Raw genomic sequence first — 9,645 nt, forward strand, 5'->3', positions numbered from 1 at the left:
ACAAAAAACAACTGTACAAAAAACTGAATGATAAAATGTTTTCTTTTGTCTGCGCATTACCGTGCATTCCTAATTAATGTCTTTGCTCATGCGTCTGTTCGATCGGTATTTCATTTTTGCTTTGTTCTTAAATAAATATTAAGTTAACGGCATCCTGGGGGATCTTTCATCATGTTCCTGTAAAAATGTAGACATCGGGCTACAGATGAGCTATCTAATATATCAATATATGATGGTTACGTACATAAAAGCATTTAACAATACACAGTTTCAAGCAAAACGAGGAATATATGACCTATTGTTCACTAAAATGAGAACGACACCTTGGGAGTAGGAACGTACTTGAAGCAAAGGCAAGTTATTGACCAGAAGTCTATGTCAGATATAATAAAAGTTAAAAATAGAATTCTGGGTGTTTAGCATACTCAATGTAAAACAGCAGGAGAGAAGTTACAAACACTTTATAAATCTGTATAATGAACCACAGTAATACACAGGATGTGGTTAAGAAACCATAATATAATTTTTCTGTACTACATTTTTGTAATGAAGAAACCTAACTGAGGTGTAAGAAAACCGTGTGCAATAAAAGTGTCATTAACATCAAGTGTTGACTTTGAAATGCTATATGAAACTTGTCATATGTGTGTCAGGCAATCTCTTCATATTATAAAACTGAACTATAATATTTACCATAAAGACAAAAGTAAGGGCATGGTGGGTAAGAGGGAGGAGTAGTGGTATAATTCAATTGCATTTTAACTTGTTTGGTCCTCTACATTACCAAGTAACTTGTCATCGAGATATTTTTATTCCAGATGACGAAAATATCCTTTTAAATACCTTTGACCAAATTCTCATTATTTTGTATAAGTAATACTTATAGTCCTGATCTCTTCGGTACTGCTCTGTGTACATTTAGTATTCGTATGTTTGCTTTTAAAGTCATAAGTCATATATTTACATTCATGTCATGCACTACACATTTTAAGTAATGACTAACACAATATGGCGGTTTAAACCATTTTAACCCTGTAAGTATTCATGTTATTTTGCACTTCTTTGTAATGAACTTTTAAAATTTCCTGTATACTACACATAATTATTTGTATCATTGGATAGCATCCGTGAAGACGGTCCAAGGCCGAAACCGGGACACATTTGGATTTAAAATAAAAAACAGCTGATGGTTCATATATGTATTCTATACACTACTTAACGCCGTTGACAGACAGCTTCCAAAAATGTTTAATACCTATTTGTTTGCCGAACGGGCCCAGGTGTACCAAAACCTACCTTTACACGCCCAGTTTTAACGACGTCTGTGACCAAAGACTGCACTGCTGTCAGATCTGTGTTTATTCCAAGATAAAAGGCATCAAGAACGTACGTATTTAGTTGTACGTAAATTACAAACAATTAAAAATAACATATAGTAATAGATTTAAATTTAACACAGCGATACTTTAGACTATCAAGAGACCACAAAAAAAAAACACAAACATCCTATATACAGAGATTTTCAATATTAGATGCTAACCCACTGTGAACACATTTCGTGAATGAAATAAATAAAGAAACATTTTTACAATTGCGGTCTAACGTTGTTTGTGACGAAGCTAGGCGGACGGGAAGTTACTGATTTCTAATATTATCCAATGATAAACTAGAAAAAATTTACGATGAACTGACGAAAACTGAAAACATTTAAACGTTCACAGGACACAATATTACATATCATATGTTACAGAGACTGCAGTCTTCCATAGATTTAACAGGGAGACCCAACGGAAAATTGCTTAAAACTGAAACCGTGGACTTGAACCTATTTACACGACGTATTGAGAAGCGATTAACAGTTTAAATTTTCTTTTCTGATGAGGCGGAAGTGACACAGAATGTGAGAGAAATTGGTACGGTAAGTATGATATATAAATTCGAGAACGATCATGGAACCAAGGTGCCAGTGTAGCTTCATACTGGGAAAGAATTGTGGGTAACAGATGGTCATACACTTTGCCGGACAAATTAACAGAAGCGGTTTAGCAGTGATTACTTAGCGACAAATTACCCGCGCTGTTGGAGAACGTTGCCCTTGTAGAAGGACAACGGATATGATTTGTGCATGACGGGGTACCTCCTCATTTTATACGTCTCGTACGGTGGGGCCTCACACCAACCTTTAATGAACGATCGATTGGTCGAGAAGGTCAAGTAAGACGGCTACGCTGTCCACCTGACGTTAGCCCCTTGGGTTTCAGGTTACGCGGAAGCTGAAAGGCATTGCAGTATTTTCCATCCATGGACAAAGTGCGCACGTTACAGAAGCGTCTCTGCCGTGCATGTTACTTAATCCGAGTACATCCAGATGTGTTCGCATATTTCACAACGCTTTCAGTGCTTTAAAAGGAAAGCCTACTGGACGTAGAAGAATGAGTGGCAGCTACCTGAACACTACTTACTGGCTTAAACATTTCCGCAACCGTTTAAGATTCCGCAATTCTCCAGGTCGAATTTTCACTCTGCAGTGGACTGCACGCTTATATCCTAGCAGATTAAAAATGTTGTGACTTGGCAAGACAGCCAAGCCACTATGAGATAGCCGAAAGGCACGCCTGTAAGCTCACGCAGGCTGGCGTGAGGTCTGGAACAGTTAAAGGAATAGAGACTAGCAAAAAAGGTGCGTAGCTTCTGGAATACTGAACTTTAATCCATAATTGGTGAACATCGGTCTGACGGTACATGCATCACAAGATAAATAGCAAATGATAATGGCGCATTGCTAGGTCGTAGCAAATGACGTAGTTGAAGGCTATGCTAACTATCGTCTCGGCAAATGAGAACGTAATTTGTCAGTGAACCATCGCTAGCAAAGTCGGCTGTACAACTGGGGCGAGTGCTAGGAAGTCTCTTTAGACCTGCCGTGTGCCATATCAGGACTCGAACCATGGACTTTTGTTTCCGCAGGCAAGTCCTCTACCGAATTTTTTTTTTGACCTCATTTTGTTCTATATAGTTCGTTGAATTTGTTCGGGCCGACGTCCGATAACACCCGTTCAGATTCTTCGTTGATTAGTTCATTCAGTTTTTTATTACCGAGGGCAGCTAACCCTCTGACCGAACACGCTGACCTACCGTGCCGGCCCGACTGAGATATCGAAGCTCGACTGAAAATGCTCCTCCCTCCCCTCCAAGTTTAACACCGCCAGTACCCTCTGTGCTGTCTGCCAAACTACAAAGACGTTCTCCTGGGTAACTTAGTGGAACTAGCGCTCCTTGAAGAAAGGATATTGTGAAAAAATGGCTTAGCCACACGAGATTGTTTTCAAAATGGATTTTCACTCTATAGCCAAGTGTGCTCTAATTTTAAAACTCCTCGCAGATTCAGACTGTGAGCCCTGGCTGGGTCTCTTATCTTACCCAAATTAGGAATTACACTACTGGCCATTAAAATTGCTACACCAAGAAGAAATGTAGATGATAAACGGGTATTCATTGGACATATATAGTATACAAGAATTGACATGTGATTACATTTTCACGCAATTTGGGTGCACAGATCCTGAGAAATCAATACCCAGAACAACCACCTCTGGCCGTAATAACGGCTTTGATACGCCTGTGCATTGAGTCAAACAGAGCTTGGATGGCGTGTACAGCTACAGCTGCCCATGCAGCTTCAACACGATAACACAGTTCATCAAGAGTAGTGACTGCTGTATTGTGACGAGCCAGTTGTTCGGCCACCATTGACCAGACGTTTTCAATTGGTGAGAGATCTGGAGAATGTGCTGGCCAGGGCAGCAGTCGAACTTTTTCTGTATCCAGAAAGGCCTGTACAGGACCTGCAACGTGCGGTCGTGCATTATCCTGCTGAAATGTAGGATTTCGCAGGGATCGAATGAAGGGTAGAGCCACGGGTAGTAACACATCTGAAATGTAACGTCCACTATTCAAAGTGCCGTCAATGCGAACAAGAGGTGACCGAGACGTGTAACCAATGGCACCTCATACCATCACGCCGGGTGATACGCCAGTATGGCGATGACGAATACGCGCTCCAATGTGCGTTCACCGCGATGTCACGAAACACGGTGCGACCGTCATGATGCTGTAAACATAACCTGTATTCACCCGAAAAAATGACGTTTTGCCATTCATGCACCCAGGTTCGTCGTTCAGTACACCATCGCAGGCGCTCCTGTCTGCGATGCAGCGTCAAGGGTAACTGCAGCCATGGGCTCCGAGCTGATAGTACATGCTGCTACAAACGTCGTCGAAATGTTCGTGCAGATGGTTGTTGTCTTGCAAACGACTCCATCTGTTGACTAGGGGATCGAGACGTGGCTGCACGATCCGTTACAGCGACACGGATAAGATGCCTGTCATCTCGACTGCTAGTGATACGAGGCCGTTGGGATCCAGCACGGCGCTCCGTATTACCATCCTGAACCCACCGATTCCATATTCTGCTAACAGTCATTGGATCTCGACTAAAGCGAGCAGCACTGTCGCGATACGATAAACCGCAATCGCGATAGGCTACAATCCGACGATTATCAAAGTCGGAAACGTGATGGTACGCATTTATCCTCCTTAACACGAGGCATCACAACAACGTTTCACCAGGCAACGCCGGTCAACTGCTGTTCGTGTATGAGAAATCGGTTGGAAACTTTCGTCATGTCAGCACGTTGTAGGTGTCGCCACTGGCGCCAACCTTGTGTGATTGCTCTGAAAAGCTAATCGTTTGCATATCACAGCATCTTCTTTTTGTCGGTTAAATTTCGCGTCTGTAGCATGTCATCTTCGTGGTGTAGAAATTTTAATGGCCAGTAGTGTACAAAGATGTTCTTCTGGGTAACTTGGTGCGACTACCGCTCCTTGAAGAAAGGATATTGTGAAAAAATGGCTTAGCCACACGAGATTGTTTTCAAAATGGATTTTCACTCTACAGCCAAGTGTGCTCTAATGTTAAAACTCCTGGCAGATCAAAACTGTGAGCCCGAACTGGATCTCTTATCTTACCCAAATTACCGCCGCCATACCTGTATCAGAGGGGCACGGAAGCAAAGCAAAGTAGCTTTCATTCTGTCTGTGTGGTTCACGTGTGTCCAGTGTTGGTTAGTTTGATATAATAAACGTCTTTCACAAACCGAGAGAAACTAGGTGTGTTACTTACAGGGTGTTTAAAAAAGAATGACCTGAATTCGAAACTACATACTACAAACTTGAGATGAATCATGCTGTTAGAAAAGTTCTATGTGTCCACCAGCAGCAGCACGAACAACATCTAGACGGCAGCTAAATTCGTCATAAACTTTACTCAGTGTATCTGTTTTTACAGAAGTTACTGCGGCTCTTATTCTGTTCTTCACTTCTTCTATGTCACGAGGTAGTGAATGGGAGATGAACACATTTTTCACTACCGTAAGAAAAAAAATGGCATGAGGTCATGTCTGGCGATCTTGGAGGCCAAGAATGCACGGCAGTGTCTTGGGGTCCCCTGCGCCCTATCTAGCTTAGAAGCAGAGTGTCACTGAGACACTGACGTACGTTGTGCCAGTGTGTTGGAGCTCCACCCTGCTGGAAAATGAAGTCATTGGAGTCCTCCTGAACTTGCGGGAAAAGCCAGTTCTGCAGCATTTGAAGATAGTTCATTCCCGTCACTGCGTTTTCCTAAAGAAAGAAGGAACCGTACATTTTTCAAGAGAAATGGCACGGAAAACGTTCACTTTAGTTGAGTCTCTTCATGCTCAGTGATGTCATGAGGGTTCTCGACTCCTGATATACGGACGTTACCGTTAATATGAAGTGATATTTCATCACTGAAAAGTAGCCGTGGTAAAATTACAAAAAAATGTTTGTGCTGCTGCATGTGGACACACAGAGCATTTGTAGTACCATAGCAAAAACTTAAAGATTCGGTGAGTATTTTGCAATGTATCCCATGTTTTAGGATGTTTTTATCAATAAATACTCCGTCTTCAGGCCACAAGTGGCCCATCGGGACCATCCGAGCGCCGTGTCATCCTCACGTGACGAAGCGGATAGGGGGGGTGTGTGGCCAGCACACCGCTCTCCGGGTCGTTATGATGGTTTTCTTTGACCGTAGCCGCTACTATTCGGTCGAGTAGTTCCTCAATTGGCATCACGAGGCTGCGTGCACCCCGAAAAATGGTAACAGCACATGGCGGTCTCGATGGTCACCCATCCACATGCCGGCCACGCCCGACAGCGCTTAACTTCAGTGATCTGACGGGAACCGGTGTATCCACTGTGGCAAGGCCGTTGCCCTTATCAACAAATACGGAGTTTTGAAATCAGATTATTCTTTTTGAAAAACCCTGTATTTACGGAGATTGAGGGAAGAATGCGAAGACACCTGGTGAGTAGTACGTACAAAGGAATCCCAAGGGATGGTTCCAAGAAAAATGACAATTCAGCAAATGTGCAAACATTTTTTATTAGGAGAGCACTGGGATTCAATGGAGAGATTAAGGAGTAAAGCTGCAACGAGCGGGGCGATCGAAACAGATGTTCTGGCAGCTGTTACTCATAAAGCACGTGTTAGCTCCGTAGGAACTGTGAATGCCTCCGGAATAAGTAAGCTCAGCGTTGTTCGCATTTTGCACGCAAACATCTTCTATCCGTATGATGAGTCACTCCACCAACATATTTACCAGCGGACTGCGGAAGACGCAAACAGTTATGTCGCTCGGTTCTGATAGACATAAGGACAGTAGATTTTCTCGTAAAACCTTCAAATAATTTTCTTCACCAACAAAGCTACGTTTACAAATCATGGAGAGCTGAATGTATGAAATATCCATTATTGGGCCACAGTGGCCCAGCCACGTTGAAACATCAGAGGCTGTGAACAGTGAAAGTTACGGCATTATAGAGACACCATAATTGGTCCTTACCTCAATGAAGAAAGCTTCATAGGTAAAAGATTGCGCAATTTCTTACTGAAGTCCTACCTGCTGCTGTAGAGGAAATTGTTGTGGTTGGCAGGAGAGCCAACGCCGTGTTACTAGAGGAGGCCGAAAGGCACGCGTTTTAGCCCACGCAGGCTGGCGTGAGGTCTGGAACAGGACAAGGAAATTAGAATTTAGAAAAACGGACGTAGCTGGTGGAATACGTAACTTTAATCCATTAATGATGAACGTCGCTCTTGACGGTACATGATTCACAATATCAATAGTAACTGAATATGGCGCCTTGCTAGGTAGTAGCAAATGATGTAGCTGAAGGCTATGCTAACTATCGTCTCGGCAAATGAGAGCGCATTTTGTTAGTGAACCATCGCTAGCAAAGTCGGTTGTACAACTGGGGCGAGTGCTAGGAAGTCTCTTTATACCTGCCGTGTGGCGGCGCTCGGTCTGCAATCACTGGTAGTGGCGACACGCGGGTCCGACCGCGGCCGATTTAAAGGCTACCACCTAGCAAGTGTGGTGTCTGGCGGTGACACCACAGAAATGCTACATGAAATGCGAAGATATACGTGGCACCAGTACAATAGGTTCCAGGCTCACAACTCGACTGCGGTTAGGAAAGCACACGCTGGACTCTGGGTAGAACGTGAAAGCGTTATCAGTTGGCTTGCACGTTCGCCTAATTTGACGCCACTTTACTTTTTCACTGGAGCAAACTCAGAGATGAAGTCTATGTATAATCCTACCTCTACTATTGTAATTTAGTATGCTTTTACCTCAATAAGAGAAAAACTTGTCTCTATGTTGTCACGTACACCATACTCCAGCAGAAGAAATATACCTGTTACGGGAAAAGCCACGTATAACCCTCTTACTAAAATGTAGTATAGTTTCCAAATAAAGTACACTATGGGAGGATAATCCTGTTAATTGGAAAAGCTAATCAATAGAGTTACCCTTTTTACAGGATTTGACCGTGTGTTGTGTCCAATGGATAACTAAATCAGATTATTCAATTCTTTTCCTAAGATTTTACCCAGCGTTAAATAGAAACGCAGTATGAATAATACTGTACTGAAGCTGGACAACTCAGTTCCAAGTACATTTAGTGGTTTTAAAACATGTACTAATGGTCGCCAGCCTATCCAGGCAATGAAAGAGTGAAGTATTGAAAAAGCAGAAGTACGACTTTTGCCTACTTTCTTCCTACTGTTTAATTTGGTTCTTCAAATAAATATTACTCCACGTAAACAATGTTGATGCAGATACTGGAATTTCTTTTTGACTACTACACCCTTACACATTATATTTTTAAAAGAGAAAAATCCCAGTAGATAGCTTCAAAGAAGCCAAAAAAAAAATTGCCCATGGGGGACCTATAGAAAAGCATTTTCTATAATAAACGAACTTAAATACTAAAACACTTCGATACTAAACAACACACTTTTTATACTGAACATTTCACTTCAAGAAAACCTCTTTATTACTGGAATTTACTTTCAAGAAGCTATTATTCTTTGAACTAACTCTGTACGGTCATTTAACAGGTTCTAGTAACTTAGCTACATCCTGACTGAATTTTACGTAAGCAAACTTTTAATATAACACTTTGCAAGAAAGATAAAACACAAAAACAATTTAAATGGTACCTCTCCATATTAACATGGCACTTCATAAGTTTGTAAAATAGGATACTTGGATTCATCAAACACCAGGAAGGAAACGTATATGGGTGAATGATTAGGATGAAATAACAGGGTGAACCAATTTTTTTAAAAGTTCAAGAATGATTATGACAACACAGTTTAAATTAATGGTTCACTCTGTACAAAAATAAATTTACTATAAAAAAGTCTTATCTGGTGGCTGTAGTCTTGGGTGTGGCGAACAATTATGGCGGCTACACTACCCACAATACGGCCTGCAAGTCTCTTGCTGTATGGGCTTAATTTCTCTTCTTGGCGTCGGTCAATTCTACATATATCAGCCTAACAATTCGCAGCTATGCCGTACGCCGTTTGCAGTCTCCATACGAGGCATTTTGTGCGAATTTGCAGGCAAAGCTTCTCCTTCTCCTCAAAGGCGTTGCCTCAATCACTGCGCCTACAAACTATGTGATTTACTTCCCGCGCTTGCTCTAGGTAGCGCGCCAATGCGCCCTTGCCGACTTTTCCACTCCCAAGAGCCACTTTCATTTTAAACAAAAGCAGACTGGCTTTTACAAAACACCTACTCCTAATATTTTTGCTAAGCGTGACCATTTCTTAAATTGTCAAATTTACATTAAAATGAACAATTTATACACACAAATATTTTTAAAAACAAAAGGTCATCAGAAAATTATTTAACATACCTTATTCACGTATAATACAAAGAACTTCAACCTCCAGTACAACACACATTACTTTACATATACATAAAATATAGTACCAATATCCGAAAATATTAAAGCAAAAAAATTTATAAAAAATTTAAATGAACCATAAAAATATTGTTATATATGCACAAGTTCTGACGGCCAAAGAGGATTTAAAACAGCGCACTGTTCAGTAAGTGCAGCGATATGAAAGGAATGTCTTAAGTCTATTCAGAAGCCCTTCAACCAGCAACTGCTAACATGTATTGCAGTAGACAGTGGGCATTTCTAACACTTTCCGGCATAAACGTAATTTTAGGGAAGTTTGTATGACCACATTCGTCTGTGATT

The 9,645-nt window shown here is 41.5% G+C and overlaps 1 pseudogene; it reads right to left on the reverse strand.

Annotated features, from left to right (window-relative positions):
• Nucleotides 1-6,178: 6,178 nt before the first annotated feature.
• LOC124799329 lies at nucleotides 6,179-6,296 on the reverse strand (annotated as a pseudogene).
• Between the last annotated feature and the right edge of the window lie 3,349 nt (nucleotides 6,297-9,645).

Source organism: Schistocerca piceifrons, chromosome 5 (assembly GCF_021461385.2).
Source record: "Schistocerca piceifrons isolate TAMUIC-IGC-003096 chromosome 5, iqSchPice1.1, whole genome shotgun sequence".
In the NCBI taxonomy this organism is placed as follows: domain Eukaryota; kingdom Metazoa; phylum Arthropoda; class Insecta; order Orthoptera; family Acrididae; genus Schistocerca; species Schistocerca piceifrons.